The 21,853-nt window shown below is 43.9% G+C and overlaps 1 protein-coding gene across 10 annotated transcripts in view; it reads left to right on the top strand.

Annotated features, from left to right (window-relative positions):
* ST6GAL1 (ST6 beta-galactoside alpha-2,6-sialyltransferase 1) overlaps positions 1 to 21,853 on the top strand; it is a 104,038-nt gene that overhangs the window by 8,815 nt on the left and 73,370 nt on the right. For 4 of the 10 annotated variants that reach the window (XM_048862733.2, XM_048862740.2, XM_048862731.2 and 1 more), the window contains exons 2-3: positions 9,487 to 9,569; positions 11,190 to 11,309. The exons of 2 other annotated variants lie outside the window; for them this stretch is intronic. The gene's annotated coding sequence lies outside the window, so the exon portion shown is untranslated. Of the gene's footprint in view, positions 1 to 9,486; positions 9,570 to 11,189; positions 11,406 to 21,853 lie in introns of all 10 variants that reach the window. 4 more of the 10 variants (XM_048862734.2, XM_048862735.2, XM_048862732.2 and 1 more) reach the window with 2 other exon arrangements.

Here is a 21,853-nt window from a genome sequence, read left to right as displayed (position 1 = left end):
GGGGGTCTTGGTGCAGCTAGTTGGGGGTCAGTGGCATGGGGGTCTGGATGTGGGGCTCGGTGGTGCAGGGACTCGTCAGGGTGGGGGTTTGAGTGATGGGAGCTCAGTGGGGGGTGGTCTTGGTGCAGGGTTGGGGGTCTGGAGGCAGGGGCTCTGGGTGCAGGGGGTTGAGATTCGGTGGGGTTTGGGTATGGAGGGCTAAGGGGGTTCTGGGCATATGGGGCAAGGCTTGGCAGGGGTGTCTGGGTATGGGAGGTTTGAATGCTCCCTCATAGCTCCCCATACAGTAACCCCTCCCCCCACAGCTGAGGAGCTATGAGGGCAGGAAGCAGGGGAGCATGCTGAGCTTCCTGCTGCTGTGGAAGGTTTTTGGGGGTGGGTCTGATGCAGCCCCAGCCACTCCTTGCACGGGAAGAGGAAGTCCAGTTCTCTCCTGCCTCCAGCCTAGCCAGGACTAGCAGCTGATCTCAGCTCAGGGTAGGAGCCGCAGGCTGGGTGTCCCCAGCCCTGCGGTGATTTACCTCTCTGCTGGCTGCTTCAGGGTGCCTGAAATGATGTACCTGTGTAGCTAGGGAATGGTGCATGACAGTTCTTGCATCTTCCCTTTGCTTCCCTGTCAGAAAGTCATTTTTCTGCAGGGAAGCAAAGAAATCTGCAGGGGATATGAATTCTGTGCACGCACAGTGACGCGTAATTCCCTCAGGAGTAATCTTACCCACCCGGGAAATGGCTTTCTTCTCTCCTCTCTCCGGTGGGTCATTAGCATTTTCACTGACACTCAAGTCTTTAAGACAGGATGAGAATCCTACTAAAAAGACAGAGTTCGTTTTCACAAGTACATCAGGAACAGCATTTTGCAAAAGTGGGACCTTATTGGGATACCATCTGCCACCCCTCTCTCTGTCCCCAAGAAGTCAGTTGTATGACTGCTCCCCTTAGGGGTCAGTTACACAGTTCCCTCTTAAAACCTAAGCCACAGGTGGGGTGCCTGGGAGCACAGATGCTGGAACAACTGTTCTGCCCTGGGTAAACCCTCCCATGTAATCAGTGAGGAGATATTCCTGTACTTCCCCAAATTCCTTCTCAACTCCCCGCTCTGGGCCTCCCTCTAAGACACATACTTCTGTGCTCTCTAGAGTGGGATCTATCGTTTGTTCAGCTGTGAAGGGCTCACAGCTAACAGCCAGAACAGTCCTTTCACTGGCAGCCACTATGGAACCCTCACGCACCTCAGTGGTCTCGAGGATTCCATCACCCTCTGGGGTTCCCTCTAAGACACATCTTCCTCTGCCCCCTAGAGTGAGGTCTATCCCTTGCTCAACTGCAACCTGCTGGCAGCCCACCACCTGAACGGTTTTCTCACTGACTGGCAATACGCTCCCCTCTTCCCGTGAGGAAATGCTGCCTTTAGCCACCGGGCAGCAGGAACTGGTCTCAACTTCACCCACCGCTGGTAGCAGACTGTTTCCCATTGCTGCAGAGGAATTAAAGAGGCACTCTCCCATTCCCCCCCGCAGTTCCTGAGACTTCACCCTTTCCTTCTGGGGTTTCAGCATGGTATTCCTCCTTCCTGCTGGCAGACCCTTTTACAGCCCAAGCTACATTGAAAAAGTCATTCCCCAGTAATAATTGTGACGGGTTACTGGGTACAGCTGCCACAGTCAATTCAGCTTCCAAATCCTCAGTTTCCATGTGCACTTTAGCCAAAGGCACAAGGATTTTGTGACCTCCTACTAACAAAAGCTCTGCCATCTGCCCTGGCAGTAAGTTTTTTCCTAAACAAGGTTTCTCTTGACTACAGAAATTTCTGCACTGTATCCCTCCACCCAAGGAGTTCCTTGCCGTTAATTTTGACAGCCTTTATGTGCTTCCTGCCTGGCTATGCAGAGGCTACTTTTACAAACCCTGTATGTTGAATGGCAATTGCCCGAGGTGCCTCTGTGCTCCGGGTAGCAGCATTTCCATGGGCTGCTTGCTGCCTCTCCCTCCTTCCCCCCCAGCCCCAGCACAGGGCATTCTCCTGCCAACACAGCTTCTGCTGCTCGCGCAGGTGGGTTTATTATGCCCATGGGAGAGCTCTCTCCTACTGGTATATAGAGCCTCTTTACCAAATACGTTGAGCACTGTATGTGTAGATATGCCTTAAATGTTGTGGGGGCTTAATTTCTTTAACTGCTACTGGGTCCCAATGGATTGGGATTCATCTGTTCTAGTCCAGGAAGAAATAAACCCCCATGCTTACAGTGCTACAGCAGTTCTTAATACAGTAGCCTTTTCCAGGAACTATAGTATTTCCAAGGTCTTAAATAAAAGAGGTAAGGAATTCTTAAAGACATGGGGTCATTTTGTATCCTCCCAAGGAAATATTTGGGAGAAAGGCCCAGGAAATTCTAGGGAGGTGAACTTCCTTTTCCCTCAGAAGCGGGAGGGTTTAGAGGGCTGTGGAGTGGGTTTTATCTCCTTACCCTGCAGACTTTGGGGATAAACAGGAAAGGGAAGCTCCAGTCTAGCCCTCTGCTATTCTCCTGGCTTCTCCTCCTCACTGGCAACACAGCTACTTGGCCCATCAGAAGCTGCTGCTTTGCCGGAAACACATGTGCTGAGCCAAAGTTAAATAACCTATTTCCTTTTACTTATGTAGGACTCCCAAAGTGTTGCCAGGAATATATCCTTGGTCTGTGGAGGCCAGCATGTTGCAGAGAATGGCAGTTTCCTGGCATCAGCCCCTCATAGCCCTGAAAACCTGGGGTGGACTAACTAAGAAGAGCTCCAACAGAGAGGCTCCTTGGCGGGTCCCAGAGGGAGGGACAGTGTCACAGAGATGGTGCTCCCCCATTTTGTGCCTCACAAGCTAGATCTGTCCACTCTGACTCTTCTACCCTTATGGAAGTGAAGGAGATAACTAGAGCCATATTTTTGTATATCTTCACAGTAACTCCTTTTTAATAGACAAAATACCCCCAATCTTCCTGAGGAAATAATTCCGTTTCAGGCAGTGGACGCAAGGGATTGCGGCTTTTATTTACAGGCCTTTATGACGCATTGTTCCAACTAGGTACCTCTCTGGCTAAATAGGAAAGTGAATTTAAAATTGTTCCTTTGACTAAGAAGAGCCATCCTCTCTTTGGACATGTACCAAATTCCCTGTAATGTCTGTTAGGATCTCTCAGACATCACCTAACATTTTCTTGAGTTGGCCTTATGTTCCTATAAGACAAAAAGTCCTGTGCAACCAAAGTTTGTGACAAGGCTGTGGCAACAAGGATGCTTTGTATAATAATGTATGAGGTTACCATTTCTTTGGAAACTTGTTTTAACTTGGTTAAGTCAAACCTTGGAACAGTGCATAGATTTAAACCTAGCCTTGTTTACTGAGACGTGGAGTTGTATCAGGACAAACGATAGAAATGCCTGAATTTTAGCAAAGCGCTTATAGCTGTTACTGATTAAATCGCGTGATGTAATTTGGAAATGTGTGTGAGGAAAGTAGGGTTCCCAATGTGAGACAGAGATGGATTACGTCTAATCATTGACAAAGTGCAGACTTATGAGATCTGGTATTACTTAATCTCCATCCACATATAAGTCTTCATCACCAAATGTGTATTTAAAGGTTGTGTCACTTGGCTGGCATCATTTAGCTCCAATGCCAATCAATAGTAAAGGGCATGTGATTGCCTTTTATGTACATTCAGATGTGCCAGTTTAAAAACTAGAATGTGAAAGGGATGCTGTCAAGATTGGTAGGTCCAAAATTTTCATCGATTTCAAGGCCAAAAGGGATCATTGATCTAATAGTCTGATCTCCTGCATAACACAGACTGTAGAATTCCCCAGTGATTCGTGTGTGTAGCCCATCAACTTGCAGGTGAACTAGAATGTCCTTTAGAAGGACATTGATTTAAAGACTCTAAGAAGTAATCGAGAGTCCACTACTTCCTATGATAATCTGTTCCAATGGTTTATTGCCCTCACTGTTAAACATGCACATCATATTTAGTTTGAAACTTGTTGACTTCAACTTCCAGTCTTTGGCTCTTGTAACATCTTTGTCTGCTAGATTAAAAAGCATCACATCTTCTCCCCCCGTAGGTAATTATAGACTGTGCATCTCTTAACTTTCTCTTTAGCACCTTTGACTCTCATTGTAAGATGTGATTTCCAGACCTCAAACCATTCTCATCACCCTTCTCTGAACCTAGTTCTCTCAGTATTTCACTTTGGAAACTCTGTGATTCTGTGTCTCTTTAAACCAGTTATTTAAAGCTGTTTTTCTTAACATGAAACACTACACATTTCAGCACTCAATAACAAACCATCAGTGCAAACAGCACCATCTTCCAGTGCCATGCAGAGGACAGCAGCTGGATGGAGAGAAGCAGGCCAAAGGTCAAGAGGGGCAAGATAGAGGTGATACTGATAGGAAACACATTGAGGAACTCTCCTCTGTTGAGGGCACCTGCCCACTGGTTATAATGTTGCTGCAGGTTACTTTTGGATTTCTCAATGCTATTCAATATGCAAGTATCCATGGCTTTGAAAAATGCCCACTAACCGTGCGACTGGCTAGAAGACTGTTGCCCCATCCTATCAGTTATGGCCATGATGATCTTTTTGTCTGTGACTGCCAGGCTTATTTACTGCAATTCAGTATACCTGGGAATAAAACCACACCCCCTCTAATGACTCCCAATAGCACAAAATGCAGTAATCCATCTACTCAGCAACTTGGTTGCTGTGAATACAGCTCCACAGTGCTCTACTCTTTTTGCTGACTCCCCATTGAAAACTGAGTGCCATTCAAGGTACCTTGCCTGATATTCGTTAGATTGAGCACACCATTGGGTTAGGTCAGCTGAGACATACAGGAATACATGTGAGCACTGGAGGTAGTCAGAACTTCAGTGGGAACTGGACCTAGACTAAGGAATTCACTCCTGCAAGAAATAAAAATACCACTGACTTCAGGAACCTAATGCAATCCCAGGTTTTTCAGGTAGCTTTTCCTTGTTGGCCTGTCTGTGAATATCATGTGCACAAGCTTGCATGTGCATGCACACCCACCCATCTGTGTGTGTGTGTGTATCTATCTGTAAATAATATTGAAAAAAGTCCACTACCTATCCAAATTTTCCCCTACAGCTGGCAAAGCAAGAGTTTATTTTTGTATTTGTTTTTCTTAGCTACTTAGGCAGGGCTTTAGTATACCATGGCAAAGAAAGCCATATATGGCTATATAGACAGCTGTCTCCACCTGTTTATAGCAGCAATAAATGTGTGGACGCTCTCCTAAAGTTACTAACTCCACAAGGTGTTAACTTCAGAGCTGAGTTGGGACCATTTAAATGCTAACTGCATGGGGATCTAAATACCTTAATACCATCTCCTTATGCTTTTATTGTCCTTCTCCCTCAGGATAGGCTGTTAGCCTAATTCGAAGCAGAATGGACTTTGTCATACTGTCCCAGTGAAAGGAGATTAGGCGGTTTCTACCCCTTCATTCTTAGATTTTTTCCTTTTAATTTCTCACTCTCCTGTAGAAAATGCAATGGAGAATGGGCTGTTGGCTACTATGTACTGCACATATCACCTGGGAAAGTGGCTTCTGTGCAGGGGTGAAAGTAACATAGAAGACTTACCAGTACGGGGGCCCGGTGCCTCGGGTGGAAGGGACGGGGCGGGACTGGGCGGGTCAGCCTCCCCAGCCATCCCATCCACGCTGTCTGGCTCATGCTGTCCGGGGCTCTGGCAGTGATTTAAAAGGGCCTGGGCTCTAGCTGCTGCTGCGGTAAGGGCGTCGGTGGCCGGGAGCCCCGGGTCCTTTTAAATCACCGGCCCTCGGGGCAGCTGCCCCTTTTACCCCTCCAGTTGGTGGCCCTGCCGGTAGGGTCGCTGATGTATGTGTGTGTGGGAATAGGGACAACAATGTTAAAGCACTTAACATCTGTTGCGTACAGGCTGGTACTGGCGGCCTCTTCTTACCGGTACATCGTACCAGCCCATACCAGCCTACTTTCACCCCTGCTTCTGTGGATTCATGGCAATGTCTGCATCTTACCCTGGGGAGCTCAGCAGATACTTGAATAATGCACAGTCTGTTTTAGATCATGGGAGAGGAAGGCTGATTATCAAGTGGAATTCTCTGTCTGCTCTAGTTAGGCAGAATCCCCTGTTTTTTTGTCTGAGCTCCTTGTGCTTACTTACAAGAACAGTGACTTTATTTTCAGGGGTCCTCACAGCAAATTTTTTGGTGGCCGCTCTGACAGTTTTTCCTGAAATACTTAATTAACTTTAGGGAAAAGAAATAAATATGTACATTTACATGTGCAAATCAAGGTAATTTATTTATGTGGTTGTTTGTTTTTTTGCAGACTCAATAATAAAAATAATGTACAGTTGTCTCTATTCTTTACTGCATCTAAACACAATAGAAACACAAATAAGGTGCTTTGCACGTTCTTGTCTTTTTTGTGTTTCCTTTGCTTTTTTGGTAAAAGGTGGATATCTGTACAACAATTCTGAACTAAATTTAAAAAATGCTTTTACATAATAAAGTCTAAATAATAATGAAAAAAACATATCTGCAAATAAGTCAAAAAATTTCTCTTTCACAGGCAAAAAAAATCAGTCCAATCCAGGAATAAAAATGGTAATACTGTAGTAACTACAAACATATTCCTGTTATATTGTACTTTACTAATACAGTGTGATAATGAAATTAAAGTTCTGGGTTTTAACACATCCATTGTGTGGATCAGACTACTTGCAAAGGTTCAGGAGCTCTTTGAATGGAAAGTCTGTAGGATCTTGGGTCTCCTGTGAAACTAGAAGAGAAACTTTCAGCTTAGCATCAGTGAGGCAGTTTTGGTATTTGTTCTTCAGAAAATGCAGTGCACACAGCACAGCAGTAGAAAAGAGGGACAAGAAAAGAAAAGCAACTTTAGCTCGGGGTTTGTAGATGTCCTCAAACGGGTACACATTACTACAGAACTCCTGTACTGTAATACCAGGCTGATTAAAATATGTTTTCATTCTTGCATTATTGCGCATTTACAGAATAAGGTATTTGAGACTGCTTAAATCTGAAGAGTCAAAGGAAGCTAATCTGTTTTGTAAGGCAGTTAGTTTGTTTGCAGCCAAAAAGCCTCAACCAGAATTCCTGAATGGGTCAGTCGCGAAGGGGTACTGACTGAAATAGTTTCCTTCACTTAAATGATTTTCAAGATCCTCCAAGAGGATACTCAGGTATTCAGTGACAGTGAAATTGATCTTTTGCTGCAGGTTATTATCCTGACAGCTGAGAAACTGACTAAGCTTTTAAAAAACTGAAAAGTCTTTTTCCTCCTTAGGGGCTGGATGATGTCAATGATTGTCTTCCTGAATGTATTAATTACTTCAGTGCTGTCAGATATCGTTATCTGAGGTTTCTGAAACTCCAGGTTCAAGGAAGCAATCATGGGTAAAAATTCTTTCAAAAGGAGCAAACAGCCATGTGCTTCTGAATCTTGTAGCTTTTGGGACAGTTCTGGCAAAACTGTGTTCAGAACCTCAACGAGCTCTTCCTGGCGCTCAAATAGCCTCTGTTCACTGTCGTTAAAATGAAGCCAGCAGACTGGGTTGTAATTCAGAAGCACCGTATGTGTCTCACAGCCCGTTTCACACAAAGTTGCTCATCTCCCTTCATTGACATCGCTGGTGTTGACAGCAGTGATGCACTTTTTCACTACGGATTCAATCTCATCCATGCTTTTCATTGAAGCTTCTTGATGGGCAAAACAGTGAAACAAAAAAAAAAGCTGCTGAGTGCAGCTTTCTTGGAAGCAGTTCAGCACCCACCTTGTGCATTTATAAAGCTGCTGTCCTTTCCACTGTCAAGCCGCACAGATTGTCAAAGCTAATGTGGCACTCCTCCATTCTTGCCTGGACCCATTGAAAAATGTGTTTGCCAGTTGGCCTATCATTGTGGCTCACCTGACGTAAAATACCTTCAGAAGAACAATGGTGTTCTCAGTGGTGATCACAGTCCAAAAAGTGAACACATATGATTACCTTGGGATTCCTCAGGACATCAAGGCTCTGATCCAAGCACAGGATGTAGAAAGGGCTCACTGTGACTTTTTCAGCTGGTTTGTTTTGTAGAAAATTTGCCAGATCTCATGTGCTCCTCTGTAACATGTTGTTGCTCAGTGGTGTATTTTCTGGTTGTACGGCCAGAACAGTTTTCTTCATGAATGCTCCCTTGCTGAATGGTTTTCTTGCTTTCCCCAAAAGTAGTGCAACTTTAAAAGTAGCCACCCGTATCTTATCTGCTTTATTAGAAAAAAAAAAATCTCTGAGCTGACACTGTTGTTTTTCAAGCTTGTTTTTTGCATTGTTTAACAGCTCATGCCTCTGAAACTCACCGTGGTAAGTGTTGTTCAACTTCCCTGTGTGAATGCTGTAGTGACATTGCATTGCATACATTTTAATTTGATGCATTTCTTTTGTACAAACAGCGCACACAGCAACTTGCTCAGAAATGGAATCACAAAACTGCATTTCCCACTGGTCCTGAAATGTTCATTTTTCTTCTTTCTGTGTTCTGCTTTTCTTAGCAGCAGTTGGCTCCTTGGGTACCATCTCTGTATCACATTCAGAGTCATTTTCTGGCACTGATTTTTAAAAAAACTTTCCGATATCCACTGTCAATTTTAACTCTTCCACCTTCTGTCACGAACAGTTTCAACCTACCCAAACACCATGCAGTAATCTTCCTGACAGTGACGTTGGCCAATAGCCGTTTACGGAGCTACGGTAGCGCGAGATGTAAACATAGCGATTAGCCAGTGAATATGCTTTGTGACTTGGAAAAAAACCCCATGCCTTTATAGTTCAGCTCTGTCTGTACTGAACAGTAATATTTTGAAGGGAATCAGTGCGCATTGTGATTTATTTTGTTTACAAAGCAACATGAATATGTAACAGCGCAGTGATTGTTGCAGCACTTCGGAGGCTGTCAGAAAAATCTGGTGATGCATTTAAGAAACACCGATTTAGGTTACTGAGCTAATGAGCGAGACCAACACAACAGGCCTCAAACCCGTCCTCACAGCTTTCTGGTCAGCTTTCTCTCTGCTGCAGTTTGGGAAAGCTGTGAACTGTTCCAAGTGCTGCGGCTGTTAGCCTACAGTTTTGGGAAGACGGCACTGCTTTGATCTACACTCCTTTATATTCTGAGGTTTAGCATTGCAACAAAAAAGGCTAGGACCGGAGCTTTTCAAAAGGCCTAGATTCTGCAGAAGCTGGTAGGACGGGCTTCCCCACTCACTAGGGAAATGTTCGAGAGTAGGCAACTAGTTTCTTTCAAGTCCCGCTGGGTACATCTTTCGGTGCCTGTCAATATATTTTTTTGTATCCGTAAAGTGCCATGCAAACCTATGGGACTATATCAGTGTATTTTTTTCAGACAGCACATGAGTCCGTTCTTGTGTTTTGTTTTATTAACAGTGCTGTCAGACACCTTCAGGATTCATTTGAAGGCTCTGCTCCACATACATGATAAAGGGACACTTTCCACCTCTTGTTTAAAGGTCAGATTTTAAAAAAACGATGTTTGTACTCACAGACAGGTGTGCAAATTTGTACATTTACCACAGTTGCATCCATGACTTGTACACTTGTGTGTGCAAATAGGTACCTAGATACCTGCATGCTGGATATATGTGTGCAGTTGTGGTAGATAGTTGCCCTTGCACATGTAGGTGTGCAAACGTGCATTTTTGTCTGCAGATCTCAGACATTAAATATAATTTGGCTCTGTGAGCTCTAGGAAGCCCATTCTCAAAAGAAACAATTGAGTTTGCTGATTCATTTTCTTCATCTAATTCCGTGACTTGTGGTTTGATTCTTTGTAGCTACTAAGTGGCTTGTTTTCTCTAATCAGGTTTGCCATCACCTCTCCAATATTTGCCTCTTGCATGGCAAGCTGCTGCAGAGGCCTTGGATGTCTCCCAAGTTTATAACTCTGTTAGCAAATTTATCAAGTTTTGAATTTAATTCTCTGCTGCACTTTATTCTTTTCTCTTTCATTAGTAAAGTCTGCACAGAAACAAGTGAGGGTTCCAGGCAAGATGGTACCTTGTTTACTCATATTGCCCACTGGCTTTTCAAACATTTGTTTAGTTTCTCTCAGCTTTTTAGCTAATAGAAACTGGCAGATGGCAGGATGGCACCACTGGTCTCCCACTGAGGCAGCAGGGGGAAAGGAGACATAACCTCTCTCCTTCTCTCCTCCACAGGCAATGAGAACTTGTCTCAGTACAGTGGAAATATGCAAATACAGAATTTGATTGCTCTGCCAAATTGTGCTCTGCCAAAATTATGCTGGCAATGTTTATTTCTTTTGGGAACCTGGAGCTGCCAAATAGCTAGTAACTAAAATATGCCTGTACGCCACTGTGACAACCACAGAACATAAATCTAACTATAGAGCTGATGTTACCTCTGCAGGGGTTTTAAAAACCATCCTCTCCATAACCTCCATAGAGATAAATGTTCTTGTTATTTGGACGCAGTTATCCCTGTGAAAGTTGGCTCTGGATCATGGGTATCAGAAGACATTGTAGGTGCTGGTTCAGTGCTAGTCTGTGGCTGGCATTGTGCTGGTGAATACGAGGTCAGACGGCCTTGTGCACCTGCGTAGGTGCCAACCAGAGTCTTATTCTTTGTGCTCCTTGAGCACCTGGGGGCTGATCCAATGGAAGGACTTCTCATTGACTTCAATGAGCTTTGGAGCAGGCCCAGGGAAAGTGAGTCCATAACTGTAGTTACAAAGTAGCAGCCGTGTTAGTCTGTATTCGCCAAAAGAAAAGGAGTACTTGTGGCACCTTAGAGACTAACCAATTTATTTACTCCTTTTCTTTTTGCATAACTGTAGTGGAGCTGGACTTCCCAGAGTGGGTAGGGGTGAGCACCTTCTTCTGCATCAACCAGTGGTGTCAGGCCAGTGCTGTGTGAGGTATACTCAGTTATAGGGTGGTGCGAGTGCTGCTCTGTCCTGCTCCCTTTTCCCAGGGTACCCAGAGTTATTCTGAAGTCTACCCATAACCCCCTAAAGTATAGCCCATAAGTATGTAGTGCCTAGAATACCTAGACAATGGGAAACTCTGTTTCTCTTTTATAATTTGACTTTTCTCATTTTTTCTCCTTAGGAACAGAGAGAGGGAGTCTGATCTACAGATTTCATAACTGGGTGGATGCTTTGGTGACATCAGTCTTGCCTGTAATCTTCTGTCACTTAACAGAAAGGGTCTCCAGTCAGGAGGGAACAAGTGAGTCATTATTCCACCATACTCTGCCCCACACAATGGAGCACTGAAGATGGGAGGGAGGGTAAACAGTTTATTGGCTGAGGTACTGAGTTTGAGGTGAGTACTAGTCTATATATATGATCTTTAGTTGGCAGCTTTCCTATTATTAACCCAAGTTAACACTTATGTTGTAAATCCTTCATCAGTAGGGCTGAAATTCCCTCCCCCCAAATTAGTGAAGCAGCTATTATTTCTCAACTATACTCTAATATGGTACAGAAGAATAAAAGTAGCAGGCAGCCGTGAATAAAATTTTAATATGCAGTACTGTATTTTAATGTTTGCCTTTTGTAACTATTACAATATATTACTATACACTGAATGGAATATGGAGGTAATTCCCAGCAGTCTGATTGGACAGCGTACAAGACATTAGTTCTCTAGAAATGCATTGCACATATCAGATTTGTTTTACATCTCTGAGTTTTGGAATATATTATCCAGAAGGAGTAAATATTTAGCCCCTTACTGATCAGGTTTTTGTTCTGAACGTAGAGCTGTCCTGTTTTGTGCTTTCTGTTGTCCAGTGCAGTGGATGAAGGTTTTATGGTTGTTCTTTTTTGTGGTTCTACAGAAGTGATCAGTCTCGTGTTACCCAACTTGGGACCTTATCCTTTTTCAGGAGGAAGCTAGTGTAGTTCCATATAATTTGAATGAAAAGAGATGTTGTTTTGTTCCTGACATGGGTAGTTGATGAGTTAATGCTTGACTATCTTTTATACCCAGAGGTGTGAGTAGAAATCCTTTCTTGCCGGTGTGGTACTCATGGGAGGACCACAAGGGGGGCACGTGACCTCCCCACATGACCTTCCATGTGACTCCACCCAGCCCGGGGCCCCCACCATCTTCCCCTCCCCTCTGATATCCCCCTTTGTGTATACAAACATCAACATGCTTAACTACTCACTTTCCCCCCACATATGTAGTATTAAGTCTGTTTATATGGAATATGGGAGTTGGGTGAGGAGCCATTTCAGCTTATGTATGACTTATTAAAAGACAAATTTTAAGTAGAACTGTATCCTAAATTGCTTTATGGTATTGTACCCAAACATTGCATTTCAATGGGGGATTCAACTTCCTTTATAGGAATAGACTCCTGAAACACTCACCAGTCCACAAAAGTTGTCCATAGTTATGCAAATAGTTCCGTTGTCTTCCGTTGGATTGATCAAATGATTGCAGGTTTACAGGATTAGGTTCCAAGTTTATAAATTGTTCTGGATGAAATTGACAATGCCTGAGCTGCCAGATCAGAAGGAGCTTCATTCAAATAAAGGTGGGCAGATGTGTGATAAGTCTTAGCTCCGTTGCTAAGATCAGGAACATATTTTCAGCAAAGTTCTTGGCAGATTCCTGAGGCGGCTGGTTTAAGGCCGTCAGTGTCCGGCATTATAATCTTCATTTACAGTTCTCTCACCCACAAAACTGGAAAATGAGGCATTTGTTTTCTTTGTTTTGCTGCTCCAGTTCCAGTTAACAAAATGCATATTAGATTAGTTTGGCTGCAAAGAAGAATTCAATGTTTACACTGGGGACAACACCTGATTCCTGTCAGGCTGCAGAACTGGGCTGACATTAGAATCCAGACATCCTCTGGTCAGTGCAAGTAGAGGCATTCCTCTAATGATTTGGACTTGATGTGATGCTGTATGGATGTCATGGATAATTCAGACCAATAGGGAGAAACAGAATAAAAAACACTGTTTAAACACCTTCCATCCCCCCTCCACCTCTTCCCTCTTGAGGACTCCTGACCAACATAACAGCACAATACATATGCTAACAAACTTAAACAAAGCCTTTGTTTAAGTTTGTTAGCATATGTATTGTACTGTTAAAGCCACTTAAAGAATTAAGAAAAGGAGTACTTGTGGCACCTTAGAGACTAACCAATTTATTTGAGCATGAGCTTTCGTGAGCTACAGCTCACTTCATCAGATGTTTACCGTGGAAACTGCAGCAGACTTTATATACACACAGAGAATATGAAACAATACTTCCTCCCACCCCACTGTCCTGCTGGTAATAGCTTATCTAAAGTGATCAACAGGTGGGCCATTTCAAGCACAAATCCAGGTTTTCTCACCCTCCACCCCCCACACAAATTCACTCTCCTGCTGGTGCTAGCCCATCCAAAGTGACAACTCTTTACATAATCAAGTCGGGCTATTTCCTGCATAGATCAAGGTTTTCTCACATCCCCCCCACCCCCATACACACACAAACTCACTCTCCTGCTGGTAATAGCTCATCTAAACTGACCACTCTCCAAGTTTAAATCCAAGTTAAACCAGAACATCTGGGGGGGGTAGGGTAGGTACCTTGCAAGGTAGCCTGTTTCTTCTTGTTTTTTCCTACCCCCCCCCCCCCCCCCAGAGTTTGGCAGGATCAGGGGCCTATTTTGTATTTGTTAGCCTGCAACTTCTCTTCCCCTCCTCCTCCCCCCCCCCCCGGAGTGACTCAGGAAGACATAGACATCAAGGGGTTCTGCAGGTCAGAACTGAGGTGCATTGCCAGAGGCTGAGCTGTCTGGAGAAACTTATATAATGCCTGCATTGTGCCTGGCTCCTTATGATGTTAGTTTTCCCAGCAGGATACCTGGTTGGTGTTTGATGGGTCTTGCATACTTATGTTGGATTCATTTTGGGGAGTTCTGCTTTAAACCTTGCAATCCATGCCTGGTGTAAATAGTGCAGGATTGTTCGAAATGTTTGGCAGCCTTTGCATCTTTTTTTAATTTTAAAGAAGCAATTCTTCATCCCTGATCATTAACCTTTAATATATCTGAGGAAGCATTAATGAAGAGCAGCCTGAATACCACAAACCACATATTACTATTGGTTGGATCTGGTGCAAGACTTCTGAACTGAAAGGCAAAAGTGGTGGTCAAGGTACTGGACTGGGACAGGACTTGGGAGATCTGGTATTCTTTCCTGGCTGTGCCACAGACTTGCTGTGTGACCTTGGCAAGTTGCTTAACGAGACACTGTCAACCTGAACAGTCACTTTTCAGTCTCTGATAATTAAAATATTCATATAAAAATAACCTAACATTCTCCAGAATTACTTCCCACTAACTTATAACTTATTGGCAGAATTTTCCCTTGAAATTTCTTTTTCAGTTGGCACAATGCAGTATTATCTCTCTTCTTGGCACCCTCACTCCTGTGGGGAAAAAGGAAGGTGTTTCACATTATGTTATTATTATTATTTTTTTGCCCAAGTTTCTAGGATGGGGGAGGAGAAAAGGAAGCCAAATCTGTTTTATCAGAGCCAAGCAAATTATTTACAGAGAATAATTTTAATGAAGTTAGCCTCCTCCCTTTTGCCTGTGGAATGTGTGTAAGGCAGGGGCAGTAGTGAGAGATGAGGGAATGGCAACTCAGAGGAGGAGAAAGAGCTGTGTTTGAAGAACACCACTTTAAGAGTGATGCATGGGTGAGTGGGGGCTGACTACATAGACTGCTCAGGACAATATGTCACTGCAGATGAGCTGATTACTGTGAGAACCTTCACTTTGGAATTTCCTGACTCTTAGGGTTTAAATTCCTAAACTTCATGCTGTTGATGCTTGGTTTTTGTCTTGTTTTTGTCTCCCTGCCTTCCTCCTCCAGAGAATAAATAGCTTAGATTCTGGCAGGATCAGCTGTGCATCTATTGCTCAGGTAGCCTGAAAGATGTAGATTGATATTTGGCTTCTGGTAATGAAATGAAAAGTGTTTTACTTATGAACCTCAGCAGTATGCTCCTTACAGCCAAGTATCAATTGAGTGAGTTTATATGAATTTATGCTTTATCAGGGACTTCATTCACAGAAGCCAGGATCTCAAAAGCCAGGGTGAGTCTGAATGGAAGGTCAGTCATTTTAGGACACTTCTAAACTTTCCAACCCTAGCCAGGATCAGAAGTGGAAGTACTGAAATATTGTGACTTGCTGTGATCTGGTCTTTCTGTCAGTGGGAAAAAGCTTGCCCTAGTGAAATGTACAGGCCAGTTGTTAGTTCAGAGTTCTTGTGAGCATCCGGTACTTTTGAGGGTCACATTTCTCTAATTTACATTGAGTCCAGTTGTTAGCACACTAGCCTGGGACTTGGGACACCTGGCCCTATCTCCACCACAGACTTCCTGTGTGACTGTGCTTAGCCTCTCTGTGCCTCAGCTCTCCATCTGTACAATGAGGATAATATCACTGACCTTCCTCACAGGGTGTTGTGAGAATAAATACATTAAAGATGGTGAGGCACACTGATAATGATGGTAATGGGGTCCCACATTCATCTTAGATAGATGAATAGAGAAAGTATCATATGCTTGATGCTTAGAAATCTTGAAATTTGTTCAGATAGAAAATAAATGGCTAGCTTCACTATTTCTTTTCCTTCACAGCATCTTGGATTTTACATTGTATGATGACAGTGAGCAACGATAACTTTTATCAAAGGCCCTGAGTGGTCCTGCAAAGACTCATGTGTGTGATTAGCTGCACACATGGGAGTATCCCATTGTCTTTCGTGGGACTTACCCATATGCATAAAGGTAAGCATGTGCATAATTCTTTGCAGGAAGCCCTAAGATGGTAGTTCTGGCCAAACTCTCTTGTCAGATATGAACGGGCAGCTTCTGTTAAAGTTAGTACAAGTCATGGATGTGATTCTGAAAGCAGAAGTTGGCCATAAGGGTAAAAGTGCAACTGCATGCAGAACATCTTTGATTACTTTTGGAGAACCTGCCTCCACAATCCCTTCAGTAAATTAAATTGACTGGATTTCAGTAACCACAGGCTTTTTAATCTAACCTTGTTTGTGCATCTTTCATTGCAATTGTCCTCAGCATCTGGTTGAATAACTAAGATAAGTCCTTCAGTTTGTGCATACAGGCGTACTGGGGCAGTTGTTTGACTGCCTTCAACTTAAGAATACCTCACTGACTACAAAGCATTTGAATAGTATGCATCACAATCTTGAAGCTATCTTTAAGAGTTGCTTAGATCATCCACCTTAGGGGCACCCTCTATGGGCTTCATACTCTGGCTGCATCTTCAACCCCTGCAGCTTTTTTTCTTGGCCCAATGGCAGTATGTCCCCTTGTTCAAAGAATATCCCTCCATTTGTACGGTCCTTCCTAGCCTTATGGGCGCACCAGCCCCACATGTCTCCCTATGAATCCCACACTCTCAGGCTCCTCTCAGCTCAAGAAGTGGTCCTTTCCCATGCAGAGGCTAAGCATCAAACTTTGAGAATACTGGGCTCTGTGTACTTGGGACCCCCATTCCTACATGTCTGTATTAATGTGATACAACAATATATAAATAGACTGAAGGGAGTTGTACTCCTCTCCTCCTCTATGAATCTGGGACTCTGAGCTGAAGCCTGTCTTGTATCCTTACAGTGGTTGATCATAGGATGGAAGAGGGATGTATGACAAGGGAAAATTACTCACCAGTAATTCCTTTTGTCATCTCTCTCTTATTCTTTCCTCACATCACACATTCTGCTCTCTTCCCATCTGCCTTCCTCCCTCCTATATTTTCTCTATCCTCCTTTCTTCCTATCACTCTGGACGTTTTCTAACTGCCAAGAAGGCAGTGGGCTGGGGCCTTACATACAGTGCTTGACTGTCAGATATTCTGCTTGCTTGCTTCTGGTAGGTGGAGCCATGATACTTGAATGTCTCTGTTCAGAGGATGGGGAGACACAGGGTACAAAGCAAGGAATTAGCAGTAAGTAATGTTGTCTTGCTTGTCACAGCAGATTGAACACTTATCTGTAGTGCACTGTGGAGCATGCTGGTTGTATTTTAATCTCATTTTAAGCCTCTTTTCCACTTGAAGGGGAGCAGGGAACCCTTCAGTTTCTCCTAAGCTTGTTAGCTTTGTTAGTCTTATCTGCATACGTTGCCATCCAGCACTGTTACATATGTTGTTCTTCACAAGGGTAGAATGCTATAGGGCTCGCTGCTGTTTCACTAAAAACTGGTGCTCTTGAAGAATGCGTCCTTTTAGTCCTTTCATATTCACAGAATGGCATTTGGATATCTAAGGTTTTTGCGTCATATTCCACTGAAATGGTTTAATTTCCGCAAAAATACATATCTTGGATGTTGATAGCATCTTTTGTGTAAGGATAAGCTACATGAGAGAGATTGCACTGGAATGAATTATAGCAGTCTGAAACATTTCTTGTTCTGTCCTAGCAGTTGCCGTAATGAAGGGCGGAGAGTTTCCTTGATGCTCTTGACATTGGTAGCTTTATTATTTGCTGCAGTGCCTGGTGCCCACAGACCACTTCCCCCTGTTGAGACAACCAGAAGTAATGAAGGTGTACATCTGAACCGTGTGGAGGATTTCAAAAAAATACATAAAACGTGAACACAATCCATGGAGTTTGCTTGCTTAAAGACAGGCCCAGTCTACCCTACAAATACCACAATATCAGGAGATCTGACTATAACAAGGTTCCATTTTGTGGAGCAGGCAGCACCTTAACAACGGTAACTGTATTAGTGTCTGGTTAAAACTGAGAATTTAAATGCCTGTGTGCACACACAAAAGGAAATGTAAAGGTTTATCTTCTCCGAGTAATGGTATCCTATCCGCAGGACGTAGCTGTGTGTTATTAGTTGAGCTGTTTAAATTTATACTGTAAGTATTCACAAATGTCTCCTATGCTAAAAGAACATTAAGGTTGCAAAATCAAACACTCAAAAGTTAAGAAATGCCAGAATTCAGATTGCCTGCGCACCCTTACTTTTGGCCCCTTTGTGCATATGCACGATAGCATCCTTTAATTACATAATCACTTGCTATTTTTTTCCCACAAAACCCCTCCCTCATTCAGGGCACATAATGGATGGTGCTTTCTCAAGGAGCAGCTCTTAAATAATTTTTTATCCTCACTGTTCAATGTGTGGCCATAGGCCTTATTTACCGCTCTCTATTCAAACCTTGCTCTGAAGACAGAAATATTAATTTCTTCCGGGGCTTTTCTATGACACTCATCATTATACTACCTGACAGCTTCACAGACACTGATGAATTTATTTTCCCAACACCCCGTAAGTGTAGGGGGTGGGGTGTTATCCCTTTTTACGGATGGGAGCCAAGGCACAGAGAAATGAGGTAAAAAGTGTTAACTGTTTTGGGGTGCCCTGTTTGAGATGTCTAGGACCTGATTTTTCAGGGTACTTTGCATTGTATAGCAGTTTATATGTTCAAAGCACAGCTTCCATTGTCTTCAGTTGCAGCTGTGAGCGCTCGGCACTTCTGCAGATCAGATCCCAGGGTCTAAAGTCAGACATGTAGAAAATGAGGGACACAGTTAAAAATTTGGTTTAAGTGACTTGCCCGGCATCACATAGGAACTCTGTGGCAAGGCAGGGTTGAATCCAGTTTTCCAGGGCAGCATTCAACTGCCTTAACCATGACACTATCCTTTCCCTTTCTGCAATCCCTTGCCTCATTCACGACACATTTTCCAACTTCTACAAAAAATGAAGCAGGGGTTCTACAGACAAGTGTTGTCTTCACTACACAGCTTTGATTCATCCCCAGTGTGGGCTCATCCGGCATGCTGAATGTGCCAGGGGTCCTGTGGAAAAAATTGTATATACCCATGTAATTATAGTTCGTATTATAATTCACACAAAAGGGGGCCATAGTAAGGTTGTGCAGATAAACTTAATTAATTGTGCTAAGCACTGTACAAACAGAGAACTAAAAGTCGGTCCCTGCCCCAGAGAGTTGACAATCTAAGTGACTAATGTTATTCTTCAGTTTGCAAATTATAAATCTCAGTGTGTTAAAAAAAATTGTGCATTCACTGCTGGTGCAAAGGATGGCTTAAAACTGTCTCCAGTTTTCTTAACAAGCAGGAGTTTATAGCCAGAAAGCTTGGCTCAGAACAAGTTGTGCAAATAGGCACTCACCGCACTTGGTTACAAATCAAGAAGTGTGTGTGGAGGAAGCGGGGGTAGGGTCAGGAAAACTCTTCCCACTAGCTCTCTACTGATCCTGGCCCCTGTCCTCTCTGCACAAGAGTCTGTGCTAGCTGCCTACAGCCCTGGGGCAGCGGGAATCCTTGCAGACCTGTGTGATGGTTCCCAGTGCAGCTTCACCTTCCAAACACTAATGCTTGTGGGTGGGGCTGCAGAGGCTTGGCTGCTGTCTTCCCACCTCAGCGGCCTGATGAGGGGTGGAATGCTCTTCAGGCCGATGGGCCCTATTCATGGCGGATTGCTCTGGAGCCTGGTGGTGGGGGAAAAGGGCTATTATGTTGCCTTCCCTGCTGTCCCTTATGCTAGGACCCCACATCCCAAATGAGACTTTGAGGCAGGCCCCACTTCCCTCAGCTGTTGCTCCATGAGGACCCCACTGATACATATGGCTGTGTGTGTGTGGAGTTTGGGATTCTGCCTCCTGGAGAATAGCAATGGCTGGGTGGCTCTGTGGAAACACTGCCATACTCTGATTCCAATTGGACTTTGGGGGCACTGGTAGAGCTTTAGTCAGGGTCCATCTGCGTTAAGTGGGAGGATCAGGGTTTGGCTCATATAGTGTTTCTTCTCTGAAAAGCTTATCCTAACTAAAGGTTCATTCTTGACGTCACCTCAGCTGAGGTATAAACACACCATTGCTTAAACTATAGTGCAAGTCAGGTGGGATTCGCTGGTATATCTGAAGGCAGAATTTATCCCGCATGTACCATTAGAGTCCCAAGATATGGCAGAGTTTTGGCCAGGATGAAAAGATAGATTGTTCTCGGCTGGACCAGCAGATATGGAATTGCCACCCAAAGAAAACAGGGTAACTTCTGCTGCCTTTAACAACACACAAGGATCTACCTGCTTTTCCAAGTTACATACTTTTAAATACATAGGGCCTCATCCAAAGCCCACTGAAGTCTCTGGGAGTCTTTCTGTTGACTTCAGTGGGCTTTGCATCAAGCCCAAAGTGAAGTATTTCTTGAAAAAAGGCAGAGGCAGGGTGTGTACCACAGAACCTACTCCTTTCCCTTTTGTGTTGGCCAGTTTCCAGCCGTTGCTGCATTGAACCAATTCTTCATGGACATTAAGGTTGTTTTTCAGGGACTGATTCTTCCGTACGAAGGAATGCTACGGTGGTGCTGTAACCATTTTATTGTGCAGTGATGTATTTAATACTCTAGCTGAGGGCTTGTCTACCCATAAAGCACTCCAGCGGCACTGCTGCAATGCTTCAGTGAAGACACTCCCTATGCCAACAGGAGAGGCTCTCCTTTCGCTGGAGTTAATCCATCTCCCCGACAGGTGGTAGCCTGGTCGACAGAAGAATTCTCCCATCAATGTAATGCTGTCTATACTGGGGGTTAGGTTGGTTTAGCTGCTTCGTTCAGGCGTATGGATTTTTCACACTCCTGAGTGTCATAGTTATATTGATCTAATTTCCTAGAGTAGACCAAGCCTGAGAGAACCCCAGGGAAAAACCTGTGGTTAGCAGTTTTTCAAATAGATGTTCAGATACCATGGTGGTGGGTGTACGTGTAGGTGTGTGGTCTATAACCCCACAGTAAAATTACACACACTTTCTCCCAGGGTTTTTGTTTGGTTGCACTAAATAAAGGAGAGTAAAACTCAGTCCCATTTCTTCATTTCCCAGCATCTTACTCAGATACAGCCAGCTTTTGTAGATTACAGAATTTGTTTTTCAAATACAACAGTTGTTATATTGTATGTCTGAGTCCTACCGGAGTCCTACGCAAATAACATGCTTGTGGTGTAGTAACTGTAGAAGCTGATCCTGGCCATGATAGCCCTGAGCGTTAGACCCTGTTTTAGTTAGAGACACAATACTGGCCAGGACCACATGATCCCTTTTTAAAAATGATTTGTTAGATGGAACAAAGTTTAGAATAGCCCAATGTCCCAAGCCTTTCTCAGGTGAGTTTTTCTTCCTATGGTAGATATGGCCCATAGGCTATTCGCATCAGCATCGTTTTAAAAGTGCAAGATACAGGGATTGTTTTCCTAGATGTTCCCTCATAAACCCCGGTAATCTTACTGGAGCTGTTTATTTCCCAGTAGAGGAGCTGCATGATGCAGCTGTGAATGAAGTGGCAATGGTGAAGAGGGATTGAGACCAGCTGGGACTCACTCCCCCTCTTTGCTCTCACTGCTAGTGATGGTGCCCCAGTAAGTATTGCTGAAGTCACCATTGTCTGGGGAGGAAGAAACCGTTGTTTTTTAGTCACTGGATGTAGGACACGGGAAAGGAGATGCAAGCTCTTAAGCACAGCCTAACACTGTTGGTGTTATGGATAGTAAGGACTTGTTCATGTGGGGGATTAGCCCTGATTTTGCACGTAGTAGCCAGTGACCAAGAAAGCATGATTGGCCCTGGTTGAGTATATTCTTGGTTCGAGGAGAGATGGGCCAGTGGTTAGGGTACTAGCCTGGGACTCAGGAGATCCAGTTTCAGTTCCCTGCTCCACCTCAGACTTCCTGTCTGCCCTTTGTCAAGTCAGTTAATT

The sequence above is a fragment of the Caretta caretta genome, chromosome 9 (genome assembly GCF_965140235.1).
Source record: "Caretta caretta isolate rCarCar2 chromosome 9, rCarCar1.hap1, whole genome shotgun sequence".
NCBI lineage: Eukaryota > Metazoa > Chordata > Testudines > Cheloniidae > Caretta > Caretta caretta.
The sequence above is the reverse complement of the archived record's forward strand: the minus strand, read 5'-3'. Positions and strand labels throughout refer to the sequence as shown.